Source organism: Phyllobates terribilis, unplaced genomic scaffold (assembly GCF_046119375.1).
Source record: "Phyllobates terribilis strain yellow unplaced genomic scaffold, ASM4611937v1 Scaffold_12__6_contigs__length_324123572, whole genome shotgun sequence".
NCBI classification, from domain to species: domain Eukaryota; kingdom Metazoa; phylum Chordata; class Amphibia; order Anura; family Dendrobatidae; genus Phyllobates; species Phyllobates terribilis.
In genome coordinates, this window is record NW_027362772.1 from 255,446,405 (window position 1) to 255,465,102 (window position 18,698).

General features: G+C 47.9%; 1 protein-coding gene across 4 annotated transcripts in view; it reads right to left on the reverse strand.

Moving 5' to 3' along the window:
* Positions 1-5,478, reverse strand: part of NADK (NAD kinase) — a 53,838-nt gene extending 48,360 nt beyond the window's left edge. For 3 of the 4 annotated variants that reach the window (XM_073656872.1, XM_073656866.1, XM_073656869.1), the window contains exon 1: positions 5,270-5,478. The gene's annotated coding sequence lies outside the window, so the exon portion shown is untranslated. Of the gene's footprint in view, positions 1-5,181 lie in introns of all 4 variants that reach the window. The other variant, XM_073656868.1, reaches the window with a different exon arrangement.
* Positions 5,479-18,698: the final 13,220 nt, after the last annotated feature.

The following is an 18,698-nucleotide window of genomic DNA, read 5'->3' on the forward strand; positions in this document are numbered from 1 at the left end:
CGCCGCGATCTGAACCTTGAGGGTGCTGGGTCTAAGGCCCCTCTTGTTGAAAATCCAGCCCCTCTTGTAGAAAATTCAAGATCTGGGTCATGTCAGGATGCCGAAGATCTGGTATATTTGGTTTATATATCTAGCTGTATATGGAGTTTGTGATTTGTTTCCTACTTTTTTGTAGGGTATAAATTACTCGGTCTGAGAGTCCTTTTGCCTTCAGGATTGTGAACTCAGAAGCCAGGCCGCTAGATGGAGGTTCTCTGAATCTGGATGGAGTATTGGGCCCTGATGGAGGTTTTTGATAGCTGGCAGAATGAAGGGTCCTTCTATGCTTAAACTGTTTAGTGCACGGAACCAGCTCCTTTTGGGCCAAAGTGGGGCTATCAAAATTATTCTGACCTCCTCGGTCCTTACTTTCTGTAAGGTCCTGGGTAGCAATGGAATTGGGGGAAAAGCGTAAGCCAGATGGAAAAGCCACGGGTGAGCGAATGCATCTATCCCCAGGCATACGTCGTCCGGATCTAGAGAGAAGTATTTTTCTGCCTTGGTGTTCTGGCGTCTTGCAAAGAGGTCCACCTCCGGACAACCCCATTGTCTGGTCAGCATGTGGAAAATGTCTGAGTCCAGCTCCCATTCCCCCGGATGGATATTCCTTCAGCTTAGATAATCGGCCTGGATGTTGTCTGAGCCTTTTATGTGCAGACCTGATAAGGAACAAAGATGTCTTTCCGCCCAGAAGAATATTCTTGCTGAGATACTTTTTAGATTCTCGTATCTTGTACTCCCTTGATGGGACAGGTGAGCTAAGGTAGTCATGTTGTCTGAATAGACTTTTACGTGTTTGCCCCGTAATGATTGGAGCCGACATTTTGATTGCCTCCTCCACAGCCTTTAACTCGCGGAAGTTGGAGGATCTCCTGCTGGTCTCTTCTGTCCAGACCCCTTGGAAGGGGGTCTGAGCAGCGACAGCTCCCCATCCCGTCTTGCTGGCGTCTACCGTGACTGTTATCAGAGGGAACTGAGACCATGGAACCCCTGTTGTGAGCCTGAGCCCAGGCTACGGACTGGATGCAGGCTGTCATGAAGCCGAGGGTTGACATGGTAAACCTTAGGGACACCCTGTTCAGGGTCTTCAGATTCGATACCTTGGATCTCAAAAGTATCTGTCTGTCTTTTGGTAGGAAGGAGGTTTGTTTGGCGGAGTCTAGTAGAACATCCAGGAACGTTTTTTCTGTGGCAGGGACCAGGTCTGACTTTTGATGATTTATCAACCACCCTAGGGTGGTCAGGATTTGAATTGTTCTTTGCAGATCTTCCTGGAGTGCTTCCACCGAGGGACCTACTAGTAAGAAGTCGTCGAGGTAGGGAATGATGCAGATTTTTTCTTTTCTGATTGAAGCCACTACCTCTGACATAATTTTGGTAAATATTCTTGGTGCTGAGGATATCCCGAACGGCAATACATTGAATTGAAAATGTAACGTTTGATCCTCTTGAACCATCGCAAACCTTCGAAATTTCCGGTATGTTGGATGTATAGGGACGTGATAGTATGCGTCCTGTAAATCAATAGTTGCCATCATATATCATTGTCCTATCAAGGGAACTGCTGATCTGATGGACTCCATTTTGAATCTTCTGTAGATGATGTATTGGTTTAGGGGTTTCAGATTTATTATTATTCTGTAGGTGCCGTTTGGTTTCCTTATTATAAATAGTGGTCTGTGTGTCTTTCTGTTTTTGGGACGGTGAAATAGCCCCCAAGGATAGTAGGTTTTTTAGACCGGACATCAGTGCGGTCTTTAATCTCGGGGAGGTTAGACGAGTTATCCTTACTTTTCTTGGAGGATATGAGGAGAATTCGATCTTTACCCCTTCTTGAATTACCTTCAACACCCAATGACTGGAGCAGATCTTTTGCCATTGGGGAAGGTATTTCATGATTCGTCCCCCCACTGCACTGGCGTCACCGCTTCTGTTGTCGCTGTCCTTTTGGGAAAAAAAATATTCCTGTCTTTCCCCCCTTTGGGGTAGCTCCATCGACCAGACTTGACTTTCCCCTTGTACTGGGGATTCTGTTCCCGAGGGGGGCGAAAGGGGGTCTTCTTGTAGTGTCTGGGTTCAGGCAGGGATTTCTTTTTATCAGCCGCTTTCTCCAGGAGGTCGTCAAGGGCTTGGCCAAACATATATTCTCCCCTGAAGGGAATGGAACAAAGTTTTATTTTAGAGGCCACGTCACCGTTCCACGATTTCAGCCATAGTGCTCGCCTTGTGGAGTTAGATAGGACTGCGGCCCTGGCGGGTACCCTCACAGATTCCGCTGAAGCATCCGCCAGAAAGTCAGTGGCCTTCTGCAGTAAAGGTAGGGAAGCTTGTATCTCCTCTCTGGATGTGCCCATAGCCAGATGCTCTTCAAGCTGGTTGAGCCATCTTGACATGGACCGTGCAACACATGTGGAGACTACGTTTGTGTTCAGAAGGACTGCTGATGTTTCCCAGGATTTTCTGAGAAGGCTGTCCATCTTGCGGTCCAGAGGATCCTTTAGTTGCGACGAGTCCTCGAATGGCAATACTGTCTTCTTAGCGACTCTTGCCACCTGAATATCGACCTTAGCTAATCAGAAGTGGATCGGGAAAAGGAGGCTAATGAAGACTGAACCTCCCCTGACGGACTATCCCTTTAATTTCGTCTATGAGGGACGGCTGCTCTTCCCTAATAACTTTTGCTTGAAGAAGATAATTTTTTTGAACATATAGCACATTTCCGGCTAGATTTATTTCCTGGTGCAGGATCCTTGTCCCCCTAAAAAAGAGGGAGAAGGGGAATTAATGTATCAATTCTAACCTGCACCTAGGAAAGGACCCCCAGTGCCAGACTTACGGGGACTGGAATTGCGCTGGGCTCCGCAGACATGGAAAAGGTAAATTCCTGACCATCCAGTGTAAAAATACAAAACGGATTAGGTCCTACCTTAGATGTCTTCAGTCCAGGGCTCTTATATCAGCGCTCTCCCTCTTTCCCTGGGGAGGGGGGTGGCAAGGCTCCTCCCCCTTGGTCCAATTGGTGAAGCAGGAACACATGCGATCACCTGCGGGGTTATTTATTTATTATTCTTTTTTTTTTTTTTGCTGAGACCCGGAAGTGACCTAAGGGACCCTTTTTCGGCATCCCACGTCACTTTCCGGCCTTTCCCAAGTTCTTGCGTTCCAGGGTGGAACACACACCGGAAGTGACGTTATCAGCGGTCCGCGTCACTTCCGCGATCCAGCGCGCGTGTCTCCACTATGGAGACCGCCAGAGGCCGCCTTGAGAGGGGGGAGGAGTGGGGCTGGAGAGCTCGAGGAGGCCTCCAGCCCGACACCCACCGGACCTTACCCGCAGGCGTGGACTCGGTGGGGACAGGGGTCCCGAGTCCCAGAGGAGACGGGAGCAGCATAAGGGGAGGAGGAGAAAAAACAGCCCGGTCCCAGCTGCCCGGCTTAAAGGTATGATGGGTGTCTGCCGCCGGCACAGAGCACCCTGGATGACCTCTTCATCCCAATAGGGACAGGAAAAACACTGGAGGGAGGATGAGGTAGGGGCTATTTAACCTCTTTGTGTTTCCTGTCCCTATTAGGTTGGGGTGACATCCTCCTTTGGTGCTGTCGTGGGGGGTTATTGGAGAAAATCATATAAATGTGCTATGTATTGTTTCATTTGCCACGTTCGAACATGCAGAGCTGCTAAAGTTTATGGTCGTCGCATACTACGGCTACTGACCATGGGAGGAAACATAAGTGAATATACTGACCACACAGAAGGGGTTTGCAGCTGCTGTTTTCTGTGAAATAACATTTCCCTGCTTGTTTGTTTTATCACCGGAGTGAGTGTTTTTGGAGGCCACCAGCCCTCTGTCCTCATAAGGTACAAGCTTAAAGAGCACCTGGCAGGAGGATTGTGCTTACTAAACTACATACACTGTCAGGTGGGAGCCATCACAAAAATGAGTAAAATGATACCTTTGTAGATGCAATCCGTCCTGTGGTTCTTTTATAATCTTTACTTTAATTTCTGACAATGATATGCTTATGTATTCAAGTATTCCTATCTGTGCCTTGTGACAGGTCACTGTTCTTTCAGTGACCTGCCTACTATTTTACATACTGACTGTAATTTCTGTGTCACATTGAAATTCACATTCCCAAAATGGCCGCCAGCGCATGCGCAGTAGTATCTCATTTGCTGATAGATGCTTCTGCGCATGTGCGAGCGCCATTTTGCTTTTGGAAAACGAATTCAGGAGCAGCAATATGGCGCCGCGCATGCGCAGTAGCATGTCTTGATCGCCGAGAGATGCTAATGCGCATACGTGGCACTCAAATTCTTTTTCCTGAAGCAAAATGGCACCCACGCATGCGCAGTAGCATCTTGGCAACCAAAAGATGCTATTGCACATGTGCGGGCTGTGGTGGCCATATTGGGGGATGTAAACTTTCACTTTTGAACAGAAATGACACAGAGGCCAGAGATCGGAATACATGAATACATAATGAGAGCCCCATAGCACGAGCATATCATTATGGCAGAACTGAAACTAAAGATCATAAAAGAACCACCGGACGGATTTCATCAACAAAGGTATTATTTTTCTCAGTGTAACGGCGCCTACCTGACAGTGTATGTGGTTTCCTAAGCACAATCCTGCTGACAGGGGCACTTTAATGGGACACTGAGCTTGAATGTCACTGCCTTCATTTATATAACGAGCTCACAGGGCTGGTGACAGCAGACACACTCACTCCTGTGATAAAACAAACAGGTCGGAAAAATAAGTTAACTCACAGAAAGAAGCTGCTGGAAACCCCTGCTGTGTGGTCAATATAGTCACTTATGCTTACTCCCCTGGCCAGGAGATGGGGCAGGGGTCTCCCATCTTCTTGCATGGTCGGACAAAGTCCTAAGATCTCACAAAACCCAGATATCAGTGCCCACCACAATAGTCTTTATAGAAGCTATTCCGGCGGTCCCTGTAAGATTTTGCTCACTTTCTTGCAGTGATAAGACCTGGTACATACAAGTGACAGCTGCAGCCAATCACTAGTCTCAGTGCTGAGTCAGCAGGTGCAGCACGTGATTAGCGAGGATAGTGATTGACTGCAGCCGTCACACAAACATATCGGCAGTTTGGCGTCTATGGCTCCTCATACCAGTATATGTCCCCAAGGCTCCTCACACCGGTGTAGGCCCCGGCGTGTCCAGCAGTGGCCCCTGTGCGGCCCGGTACATGGCACTTACAGGCTGTGCCCGGCGGGCAGGAGGGCGGGCGCCGGCTCTTCCTACATCATGGCCTCTTCTTCCCCGGTCTACGTCGCTCCCATGGCGGCTTTTCCCGGAGGCCGAACCCCTCCACCCTCCGCTCAGCAACGGGTCCTGAGAGAAGGGGAGACGAGGGCTCGGAAAGGGTTAAAGGAGGTCACGTGATCCGACAGGAAGGGGCGGAGTCTGCTGTCAGTGCCGCTCTATGGCTATGCAGGAAAAGACTGAAAAGGAAGCGGCAGGGAGAGACGAGGCTACACCAGGAGCGATGCTCTGCAGCAAGGAGACACACAGGGAAGGAGTGATGCCCTGCAGCGAGGAGACACACGGGGAAGGAGCGATGCCCTGCAGCGAGGAGACACACGGGGAAGGAGCGATGCCCTGCAGCGAGGAGACACACGGGGAAGGAGTGCTGCCCTGCAGCGAGGAGACACACGGAAAGAGTGATGCTCTGCAGCAAGGAGACACACGGAAAGAGTGATGCTCTGCAGCAAGGAGACACACAGGGAAGGAGCGATGCCCTGCAGCGAGGAGACACACGGGGAAGGAGTGCTGCCCTGCAGCGAGGAGACACACGGGGAAGGAGTGCTGCCCTGCAGCGAGGAGACACACGGAAAGAGTGATGCTCTGCAGCAAGGAGACACACGGAAAGAGTGATGCTCTGCAGCAAGGAGACACACGGAAAGAGTGATGCTCTGCAGCAAGGAGACACACGGAAAGAGTGATGCTCTGCAGCAAGGAGACACACGGAAAGAGTGATGCTCTGCAGCAAGGAGACACACGGAAAGAGTGATGCTCTGCAGCAAGGAGACACACGGAAAGAGTGATGCTCTGCAGCAAGGAGACACACGGAAAGAGTGATGCTCTGCAGCAAGGAGACACACGGAAAGAGTGATGCTCTGCAGCAAGGAGACACACGGGGAAGGAGTGATGCTCTGCAGAAAGGAGATACACGGGGAAGGAGTGATGCTCTGCAGAAAGGAGACACACGGGGAAGGAGTGATGCTCTGCAGCAAGGAGACACACGGGGAAGGAGTGATGCTCTGCAGCAAGGAGATACACGGGGAAGGAGTGATGCTCTGCAGCAAGAAGACACACGGGGGAAGGAGTGATGCTCTGCAGCAAGGAGACACAGGGAAGGAGTGATGCTCTGCAGCAAGGAGACACACGGAAAGAGTGATGCTCTGCAGCAAGGAGACACACTGGGAAGGAGTGATGCTCTGCAGCGAGGAGACACACTGGGAAGGAGTGATGCTCTGATGCGAGGAGACACACGGGGAAGGAGTGATGCTCTGCAGCGAGGAGACACACGGGGAAGGAGTGATGCTCTGCAGCGAGGAGACACACGGGGAAGGAGTGATGCTCTGCCGCGAGGAGACACACGGGGAAGGAGTGATGCTCTGCCGCGAGGAGACACACGGGGAAGGAGTGATGCTCTGCCGCGAGGAGACACACGGGGAAGGAGTGATGCTCTGCAGCAAGGAGACACACGGGGAAGGAGTGATGCTCTGCAGCAAGGAGACACACGGGGAAGGAGTGATGCTCTGCAGCAAGGAGACACACGGGGAAGGAGTGATGCTCTGCAGCAAGGAGACACACGGGGAAGGAGTGATGCTCTGCAGCAAGGAGACACACGGGGAAGGAGTGATGCTCTGCAGCAAGGAGACACACGGGGAAGGAGTGATGCTCTGCAGCAAGGAGACACACGGGGAAGGAGTGATGCTCTGCAGCAAGGAGACACACGGGGAAGGAGTGATGCTCTGCAGCAAGGAGACACACGGGGAAGGAGTGATGCTCTGCAGCAAGGAGACACACGGGGAAGGAGTGATGCTCTGCAGCTAGGAGACACGGGAAAGGAGTGATGCTCTGCAGCAAGGAGACACAGGAAAGGAGTGATGCTTTGCAGCAAGGAGACACGGGAAAGGAGTGATGCTTTGCAGCAAGGAGACACGGGAAAGGAGTGATGCTTTGCAGCAAGGAGACACGGGAAAGGAGTGATGCTCTGCTGTAAAGACACACGGGAAAGGAGTGATGCTCTGCTGTAAAAAGACACGGGGAAGGAGTGATGCTCTGCAGTAAAGACACACGGGGAAGGAGTGATGCTCCACGTTATGTGATGGCCCCGATCAGACATATGACAGAGGCCGGTGCGCAACTTATACCCTCCATACGTGAGTTGATAACTCCTGCACGATCTGACCCTTGTTCTTGCTGCCAGTGGACATTTGGTGTCTATCTGCAGCACAGATGTCCTCTCTATAGGTTGGGGGTCCGGCCCCCACCGATCAGTGGCCACCAGGTCCTGGAAGTCCAGCGTGCGGGGTCGTCACCCCACTGTCAGGTTCTTCCATCCCCTGGTAGCTGCTGGTCTGAGGGCTGTCAGGTCTGTGTCACACAGATCACCAATCTATGATGTCCTATCCTAAAAGGACACTTCACCAATATCTCAGTCCTGGACAACCCCTTTAAGTTCCTCCAGACGCCACACTTGTGTCCTTTATCTTGATTTGTATTTTATCTCTTTCTACAAATTCAGTAATAAAACAAAAGTTCTGCCATCTTTGCTTATTGGATCATTTCTTTATTTTATAAAGTGAGAGGAGCTTGGAAAATGTAGAGAAAAGTTAAAAACTCCTTATTAGCTCACTGACAGATTCTCAGTTAACTCATTCCTCAGCAATATACAGGAAAACCAAGAGTCTGTAAAAGCGGAACCATTACATGGACAGATCATTGATTTTATGGGAAAAGGTTCAGCATCAATTGTATTTTATTCATTTGAATCCATGTTCGTTCTATGCTTGAGTCCAGTGAGCGGTCTAATTCAGTGATCGACGGTTATTTCTGTCAGATCATTAAATGACAAGTTATACTTTTTTGTGCCAAATTCTTCAAAATGGTGCACGCGGTCAAATTGGGGGTGGGGGAGGGGGTTGCCGCTTTTCAGCACCAAAAGTCTCAAACTTTAAAAAGTCTCACATTTGTCTAAAACTGCGCCAAACTTTCAAAACTCCACCTGAAACTTTACAGTGGTGAAGGACTGGAGTGGAAAATGCCAAAAAAAAAGCGACATTTGATAAAATTTCATGAATCTGTCTACAACATCTGAAAAAGTATTCGAAAAATTAAAAGTTAAAAAGTAGCACAAAATATTTAGAGAATAAGAAGTGAATACTAAAGCCACTGAAAAGGAGCGAATTACTGTAGAAAACGGGAGGCACACAATGATGTATCGGGGGCCTCACAAGAGCTTGCAATCTATGATGAAGTAAAGGTGCACTAGGAGCTTAGGGGCTAAATTGTTGGATTAAGGAATCTGGTTGGGAGAATTAAAATAGAAGGATGGTTAATGGAGGAGAAATAGATCAGGGAATGTGAATGCTTTTAGAACACTGGCAGTATTCCGATTTTCCAAGGTAGCGCACTCTAGAGAACTCGTGCAGCACGAGAGAAGTCAAATGCAAATTTGGTGAATTTACTCAGCAGCCAATCTGATCTCAGCTCTTCTTTTCCGAGGTCTTTAAACGAAACAGTATTTTACAAGATGTTTTATTGAGTTTTCAGTTAATACATAACGAGAAGGGATCACTGTTTGGCGGACGATCATTTCTGTGTGTCGGTTGGACGGTTTATATTACGTTCTCTCTTGTATCTATGTCCAGTTTGTGGCCGTGTCTAATCTGTGATGGGGCCGGCGCTGATGACTGCAGCGGGTAAGACGAGAGATTTGGATTGGGGGGAAGATAATCTTGTTATGTAAGATGATGAATATTTGTGACGATTATGGACACATTGAAACGCATCATCCCCTCTGTGCAGAGATGTAAATGGCAACGGTGCTGCACGGTAACGCCTGCCGCCAGGACTGACAGCCGACTGCCTGCGCATTTATCCAGGGAAGTCAGTGATATTTTTATAGGTGAAAATTTAATGTCTCCCATAGACTTTAATGCCCAAGTCTGATCCAATGTTCATACTGAGGGTTCATTAGTTCGACAAGTGATCTGATCGGTTGCAGCAATCGGCAAATTAACCCCTATCACGGGAATAGGATAGAACTTTGCAATTTTGGGAGAACCCCTTTATATAACTTCACTTGTGTAATTCTTGTACAGTCATGTTATATAAGGGACATATAGTGACATCTAGTGGTGAGAAGAGGTATCTGCACATATTTCTGTAAATAATCTTCAGGATTTGTGTAAATTACATACAATTGTTCCTGCTGGAGTCGTCTTCATGTGGCGAAATAGTAATATAAAAAAGCAGAGGTAGCCATATTCATGTGCTGCCCCCTTCACTGAAGTATATAGGAGTTACTGATTTAGGTCTGACTCCTCCTAATAGCATATGGGACCCCAATTTTCAAAATCGATGGAGGTTCCAGAAGTGTTATCCGCTCTTATCCTAGAATTATAATAAACCAGGAGAAAGACAAGTATAATGGCTTACAAAAGTTTATTATAATTTCATATTAAAAGTCCATATATAAATAAGACAGTAAGGTGCTGACAAACAGATCCAAGAAGCAAAAATAATAAGTCGTGAGATAGAGCAAAATAAATAATAATGTGACACTTAATGTATAGAGGGCACAAATACCATAATCCTGCACAATGTTTCTATTGCTGCAGTGTGTATCAAATGCATAATAGGGGTAACTCAGCCCAAAGTATCACACCTAGCAAGGGACAGATGAGGGCCAATATCTACCAGAAAAGGGCTGCCTCAAAGAGTGTGACACTTATTATATGGGGAGTACATATACCATAGTCCTGCACAGTTGCATCATTATTCCAATAAATATCAAGTACATGGTAAAAGTAAACTCACCCCAAGGTATCACACGTGACTAGAGACAAGGGAGGGCCAGTGTCTGTCAAGAGAGGCTGCCTCGACGCGCGTTTCGCGGGTGCTTTATCAAGAGGCGTAGATAACAAGGGTACAAGGACCTTTTTAAATGTATAACTCCGCCCCTTCAATATATCACATGTGTGGTCATGTGACAGTTCAGGATGACCGTCAGCGGAGAGGTACGAGCGGCGCGTACACTGGGAGAGTCAACGCCCCCCGAGGTCCCGCACCGCCCATCATGACGTCGGCGTGACCCGGAAGTGTCAAAAGACTACATCCGGGAAGCGCATCGGCGCCACAGAGATGGGCGACGCGAGAGCAGGGGGAGTGAATCGCACGCGCACAGTGCGACTCAGAGGACGGTTCCCCATACAGCACTCTAAAGAAGTACCGCTCCGTACTAATAAAGACTGTCATGCAGTACAAGAATAAAGGGGAATGTGAATAGATCCGGCCACATATACGAGGGATAAGAAATGAGTATACAGACATGGGAGGGAGATGAAAAGGAAGAGAGGGGGGAGGAAACAAAAAATGGAAAAATACATAAATACATGAGGACACATACAACAAAACAGATAACAACGACACCATGATAAATAAACCGATATACTGTTACAAGTCGCTCCTCCATAACGTATACAAATATTCAATTGATCGTTGTTTAGGAGAGTTCTGATGCATCTGATATCCGAACATTAGGAAAAAATTCCAAAAAAATCCTTAAATAAATCAAAAAAGAAAAAAATGAACAACCAAATTAAAAAGTGAACAGTAAATTAAAAAGACAGACGGCCCAAGTAGTCTAATTATGTAAACAATATATTTACAAGCAGGGGACACAGGGGAGCATATCACAATATGTGGATCTATGTGGATGTCCACACGTTACTTTTTTGATCTTTACAGAGCTATTTTGGTTTTAATTATATTGTGATATGCTCCCCTGTGTCCCCTGCTTGTAAATATATTGTTTACATAACTCTGCTGATAACCCCAAAAAGGCCATTTGTACCACCTGCCAAGCCAGCATCAGCAGGGGTGACAAAACTACCAGCCTGATCACCACCAGCATGATCAGGCACATGTCAGCAAAGCTCCCGACTTTGTGGGGCGAACCCGAGGGTCCACGACCAGTGTCAGCGGGTGTCACCACTGCTTCTTCCACTGTTGTGCATGTAATAGAACCCCCTGTTGTGCGTGCAAGGCAATCCCCTGTCCATACTGCATGCAAAGATGCCCCCTCCTCTCAGTTTTCACTTGTTATGGCAGTTTCTCAAGAAACAGCATCAACGTCCACGTCCCACTGCAACGTTCAATTGTCCATATCCCAGAGCTTTGAACGAAAGCACAAATTTGCAGCCAACGCCCCACAGGCCACAGTCCTAAATTCGTACATTTCACAACTGCTTGCGTTGGAAATACTGCCTTTTAGGCTGGTGGAGACTGAATCCTTCCGCAACCTTATGGCAGTGGCCGTCCCTCGGTACTCGGTCCCCAGCCGACACTATTTTGCCCGGTGTGCCATCCCCGCACTACACAAGCACGTGTCCCAAAACATCGGCTGTGCCCTCAACAACGCATTTACTGGGAGAGTCCACCTGACAACGGACACGTGGACAAGTGCTTGTGGCCAGGGATGGTACATCTCCCTGACGGCACACTGGGTAAACATAGTGGAAGGCGGGACCCAGTCGGACCTTGGGACGGAACACATCCTCCCCACACCGAGGACTGCGGGCCCTATGTCAGTCAGAGTTGCCCCCATAGTGTACAGCTCCTGCGCATCATCCTCCTCCTCATGTTCAGCCTCCATCTCAGATATCACCACATCAGTTACAAGCTGGAAGCATTGCAGTACTGCCTCCGCCAAGCTGCAACAGGCTGTGCTGAAACTCATAAGCTTAGGTGATAAACCTCACACTGCTTGTGAGTTGTGGACAGCTGTGAAAGAGCAGGCAGATCTGTGGCTGAGACCGCTGAACCTACATCCAGGCATGGTCGTGTGTGACAATGGCCGTAACCTGGTGGCGGCTCTGAGGCGAGGCGAGATCACACACGTACCATGCTGGCTCATGTGCTTAACCTCGTGGTTCAGCGGTTTCTTAAATCGTACCCCGAGTTGCCAGATCTGCTCGTGAAAGTACGCCGCCTGTCAGCTCATTTTCGCAAGTCGGCTACAGCTTCCGCCGCCCATGCTGTGTGTCAGCAGCGTTAGCAGCTTCCGGCACACCGACTGGTGTGTGATGTCCCCACACATTGGAACTCTACCCTCCACATGTTGCAAAGGATTTGTGAGCAGAAGAGAGCAGTTGTGGAGTACCAGATGCAACAAGGCCGTCGATATTCAGGTCAGACTCCACACATAAGACCTCAGGAGTGGACCTGGATGTCTGACATATGTACCATCCTGACAAACTTTGAGGAGTCCACCAAGATGGTGAGTGGCGATGACGCCATCATTAGCGTCAGCATCCCACTTGTCTGTGTTTTGCAACGCTCTCTGCAGAGAATTAAAGAGGAGGCATTGCAGCCAGAGTATGATGAGATGGATCAAGAAGCTGTAACGGGCGATTACACACAGCCCAGCCTCATCTCATCCCAACGTGCATTGGGGGACAATGAGGGAGAGGAGGAGGAGGAGGAAGAACAGGAGCTGGTATCATGCGCTGTAGACGGTAGTACCTGTACAACTGTCATACCATCGGTTCAGCGTGGGTGGCCTGAGGACAGGGGGGAGGAGGAGAGCATGGTATTGTTGTCATCTTGGTGAGGGCACGGAAGTCTTTATCTGTCTGGCACGCATGGCTGACTTTATGTTACGCTGCCTTAACCGTGACCCTCGCGTTGTCAAAATGTTGGGTGACAGTCATTACTGGTTGGTGACACTTTTAGACCCCCGCTACAAGGAGAACTTTCACTCTTTTATTCCTGAGGTGGAGAGGTCTACAACAATGGGGCAGTACCAGAAGGCCCTTGCTGCAGAACTGTTAAAAAAAATCCCATCTGAACACGCCAGCGGCAGAGGTCACAGTTCGTTGCCCAACCAAGGCGTACAGGCGAGAGAGACGCAACTCCAATCCAGCAGAGGCAAGGGAACACGGTCAACGTTCTGGGACAGTTTTCTGAGACCCGCCCAGCTTACAGGCCCTGAGGCGCGGGGTACTCTCACAAGGAGTGGAAAGTTTCAAAAGATGGTGAGGGAGTACCTTGCCGACCGTACCAGCGTCCTCCGTGATACCTCTGTGCCTTTTAATTATTGGGTATCCAAGCTGGACACTAGGAATGAACTCACTCTGTACGCCTTGGAGGTCCTGGCCTGCCCTGCCGCTAGCATGCTATCGGAGCGTGTTTTTAGTGCCGCTGGGGGAATTATAACTGATAAGCGCACTCGCCTGTCAACTGACAATGCTGACAAGCTGACCCTTATCAAAATGAACAAGGGCTGGATTGGGCCAGACTTCTCATCACCACCAAATGACAGCAGAGTAACAAAGTCAAATCCACTGTGTTATTTCGGGAGGTGTATTCCCACGCACCGCTTCACACCCACACATGGGTATACGCTTCCTCTTTCGGCTGTTTTTTGCTCTTCTCCTTATCCTCAGCCTCCACCACCACTATACCACCAGGGTGACCGTGGTCCGTATTGCCAGCATTGCAAGTTCCTCCGTCCTAATTTTTGGCAGCTTTTGCTTGGAAGGCATAGGCAAAGACTATGGAAGACCCACTCCCCAATAATGGGAATAATGTTTTTAATATGCTGTACTGCATGGCTCTTGTAAGAGGCATTAAAATCATCTTGTTAAACCACTCTGAACTCCACGTCTCTTCCAAAGGGCATTAAAACAGTCTTGTTAAGCTACTGTGACCTCCAAGTCTCTTCCAAGGGGCATTAAAACAGTCTTGTTAAACCACTCTGAACTCCACAGCTCTTCCAAGGGACATTGAAATGTTTTTAATTACCTCCAAGCTCCACGACTCTTCCAACGGGCATTGCATTTCCTCCTAATTTTAGTCAGCTTTTGCTTTTCAATGCATAGACGAACACTAAGGAAGACCCACTCCCCAATAATGGGTAGAAGTTTTTTAGTACGCTGTAATCCACGTCTGTTTCAAGGGGCATTACAGTTCCTCAATTTTTGGAAAGCCTTCCATTCACTGCTTAGGCCAACAGTGTACAGGAGACCCAGTTGCTATAAATTGAAAAAACAGTTTAGTTAAGGCCCTCTGACCTCCATGTCACTTCCAAGGGGCATTGGAGTGCCTCGAAATTTTTGGTAGGCATTGCACTCACTGTATGCCCTATAACTGTGTAGCCGAACCTCTCCTTTTGGTACAGAAACATATCCTACAAGACATGTGTGGGTTGACTGGCCTGATATTGAGGTGAATGGTCCCTGTTCCGCCTGCTCTTTCTCCTTTGCCACCACCTCATCCATCATTCATCACCTGAAGCTTTGTTTTAACAGGAATCATAGAACTGGGATAGTAGCAGGAAAACATTCAGCAATCCTCGGAGGAGGTAGGATATGCGCCAAAACGCTGACCACCTCAGGCCTAGCCGCTACTACATACATGCGCTTGCATTCCAAGGAACAGAAAGCTAAGGAGATGGATGGCCTCATGATCATGAATAATTTACTCGTTGTGTAGGAGGCCGACCACTGCTGCTGTCTACCTTCTGAACTTTGTGTTGAAGCCTGATAGAGGATTGCGGGTCCTGGGTCAATGTCTGGAGGACGTGTTGCATCCCAGTGTCCAACTGTGTCCCGGCTTCCACAATATTAACCCAGTGTGAAGGAGTCAGTGAGATGGACCATCCCTGGCCACATTCACTTGTCCACGTGTTTGTGGTTAGGCTGTCCTTCCCACTAAATGCACTGGGGAGGGCACAGGTAATGTTTTGGTATGCGCGCTTGTGTATAAGGCGCACCGGGACAAATAGGGGTGGCTGGGGACAGTTTATGGACACCCGGCCGCCCCCTGGCGGCTGGGGACCAAGCGTGGACACCCGGCCGCCTGGGGACGGAGTATGGATACCAGGCCGCCGACGCAGCCATGACGTGGTGGCCAGATTCCGCCTCCACATGCCTAAAAGGCCCAATTTCAAGTGCAAGCTAGCAGTATGGTATTGCAGCCTGCGGGTGGGTGGGTGGGTGGCTGCATACTTGCGCTTGCATTGCAAGGAATGGGGGAGGTACAATTGAACACTGCCCTGGGACAAGGACTAGCACGGGGTTAGTTGCAAGTCTGCATCTTCTGATGCGGCAACGATCACTTATGATGAGCACACTTTTAGGCAGTGACCTGGGTGTCAGAGATGCTTCCAGGAGTCTTCCCCATGCTGTTCCCATGTATTTCCAGCACTGTATGCATGTGTCATTCAGCACATGGCCAGATAAGGTTGTAAAATGTTAATATGAAATTTCCCGGTGAATGCATTTGTCACGGTTGAAAGTAATACAAAAGTGCAAAAACGCATAAAAAATGCTACTTGTGAACATAGCCCAAGGTGTGGAGGAGTATTTTTGTTTTTGGTTATTTATTTTACCTTATACACAAGTCTTTATCCTGGAAAGGAAGTTCCTTAACATATTTCACAGGAAAGCAGTTTCAGTTTCGTTTTCGAACGTTTTATTGTGAGCCCGTAAAAGTGGCTTAATACCTCTGACCACGTTGTTGACAGCAGTGACCTGGGGGTCAGAAATGCTTCCTGGGGCGATCCCCATGCTGTCCCCATGTCTTTTGAGCACTGTCACTATCGTTTTGGGCACTTTTTAGGCTTTCTACAGACTGCCGGGGGTGCCGCCGCAAAAATGCTCGGGTCTCCCATAGACTAACATTGGGCTCGTTGCTCGGGTCAAGCACCAGAGTATCACGGTGAGCTCGGCCCGAGCTTCGAGCACCCGAGCATTTTAGTGCTCACTCAACACTAATCCTAATACATGGCACCGATACAAGCAAATGTTCAGGACCCTTGAACCTCCTAATATATAGAGTTCTGTGGAAAAGTTTTAGGCAGGTATGGGGAAAAAATGCTGCAAAGTAACAATACTATCAAGAATAAACCTGATAATTGATAAAAATAAACTATTAACAATATGCAAAGAGAAATCTAAATAATATCACCATTTACCTCTCAATTTTGAAAACGGCATCATGTGATATTATCAGAGAGGCGTCTGACTAGCTACAAATTTATTCTGCAGCCGGACAATGATGCCAAACAAAGAAAATGTAATTAAAGGGGTGGTCCACACATGGGGTACAAGTCTGCAGTCATTAGTGAATCCTCACAGTGCACGCTGCTAGAATTCACCGGGAGCAGGCAGCCATTTGACAGCAAGTATGTGATTGACATACTTATGGCCACATTCTGACTAGACGTGTCTGGCCTCGCTCAATTCGCTTGTATTGAGTATGGCCAGACACGTCTAGTCAGCATGTGACCGCATGTCTGTCTACCAAATTACATACTTGCAGTCACATGACCACTCGCTTCTGGCACCCAATATTCATGACAGCGCGCAGTGTGAGGACACGCAAGTCTGCAGTCACAGAGTCACTGCAGACTTGAATCCAAAGGCTGGACAACCCTTTTAAAAAAAAAATTATTATTTATTTATATAGCCCTAACATATTCCACAGCGCTTTACAATTCAGACAATTTACAGACATTATGGGCACTGTCCCCATTGGGGCTCACAATCTACAATCCCCATCAGTATGTCTTTGGAGTGTGTGAGTTAACCGGAGAACCCGGAGGAAACCCTCACAAACACGGGGAGAACAAACTCCTTACAGATGTCGTCCTTGGTGGGATTTGAACCCAGGTCCCCAGCGCTGCAAAGCAACAGTGCTAACCACTGAGCCACCGTGCTGCCTTTAAGAACAATCTGCAACGTGGAGAATAACAGAGTCCTGGAAGTGATGATAAGGCCCCACAGAGCCCTGTTCTGCACATCTGCAAGTCTGTCTGAGATTTCATGAAGAGACAGAAGGATTTGCACAAGCGACATCCACAGATCTGTGGTTAGCTCTCCAAGATGTTTGGAACAATCTGTCGAGTTCCTTCAAAAACTGGGTGCAAGTACAAGTACCCAGAAGAGGCGATGAAGGCAGAGCGGTCACCACAAAATGCAATATATTCACATATATATATATATATATATATATATATATATATATATTATATATATATATATATTTTTTTTTTTTTTTTTTAAACATTGTTACTTTCCAGTATTTTTGTTCCACACTTGCTTAAATCTTTCTGCACAGTGCTGTATAGAGACGTGCACTGTACCATATATTTCATAAGGTCACAATTTCAATTGATGTCTGCACTTATAAGGAACGTGCCATTAGATTCTTCACGGTGACAGACTGCTCTGCAGGGCTAATAGGAAATTGTCTGATGATAGAGGATTAGTTATATGTGGATTTTGTTTTTGCAGATTCATAGTGTGTATTTTTTTTTAAATATTTTTGTACACTGCATTCTCAGCAATTTTCAGAACTTACAGAGAAATGTATGGAGTAAGCCGGATCTGCACGGCCACCTCTGCACTGACAGCGGCACATGATGGTGCACCATTCACAAGAGATGCAGATCCCAGTGGTCTAAGATCCATATCTGTGGCTATGCCGTAAGTGTATATGGTTGGAATAACCCTTTAGCTAATACCATCCCTTTAATTAATACTGCTAGCTCCTTTTCGGATGCCGTTGCACATGACGTTCTGAAACTGGCCAGTGTTGGACTCCAAGCACCATTGCTCACCATGGGCAAAGAGGAGGTAGAAGTGAGAAAAGAAAAAAAAAAAAAAAAAGGCCAAAATTAATGGGTCTGTGTTAATTAAAGGGGATGTCAGGAATTATATTTTATTTGGCAGTAGGGTTGTATGTGTAGAAAATAAACACAGAAATACTCACCCTCCCTTGCTCCAGCGCTTCTTCAGGTTTTTTAGGGGGCAGACTGCAGAAGTTATGTCCCAACTAGACAATGTCAACAGCACAAGCTGCTGAACCCAGTCATTGGCTGCAGCAGTCATGTGCGCTATAGTCATGATGTCATCATTGCAACCTGTCAACAATGACTGAGGTAGTGCCGGACCAGGGGAGGGCGAGTATTCCTGTTTGTTATCTTCTACAGCCAAATAAAATGTAAGCCTAGACAGTCCCTTTAAAGGCACACTTCTCAAACTCTGGCCCACAGGCCAGCAAGGTGATTACATTTGTCCCTTGAGGTTGGCACCGCCCCTCCCCCACCTGAAATCGCACTTTCAACTGTATTGGTATCTTGGATGTCGATAAAGTTGAAAGCCATGATGGAGGAGGGAGCAGTCAGCCAAAGCTCCCTCAATCATTCTCCCTCTGCGTCCGACGTCTCAGCACAGCAAGAACAATTCCATCACTATTTCGCACATGCTGTGCCGGGCAGTGAAGAGCTTCAGAGCGCTCGCTGCAGAGACTGGAGCTAGGACAGGTGAGTATTTCTTTTTTTTAATGTGGGGCCCATTACCCTGTATGGAGGACTATGTGGGGCCCA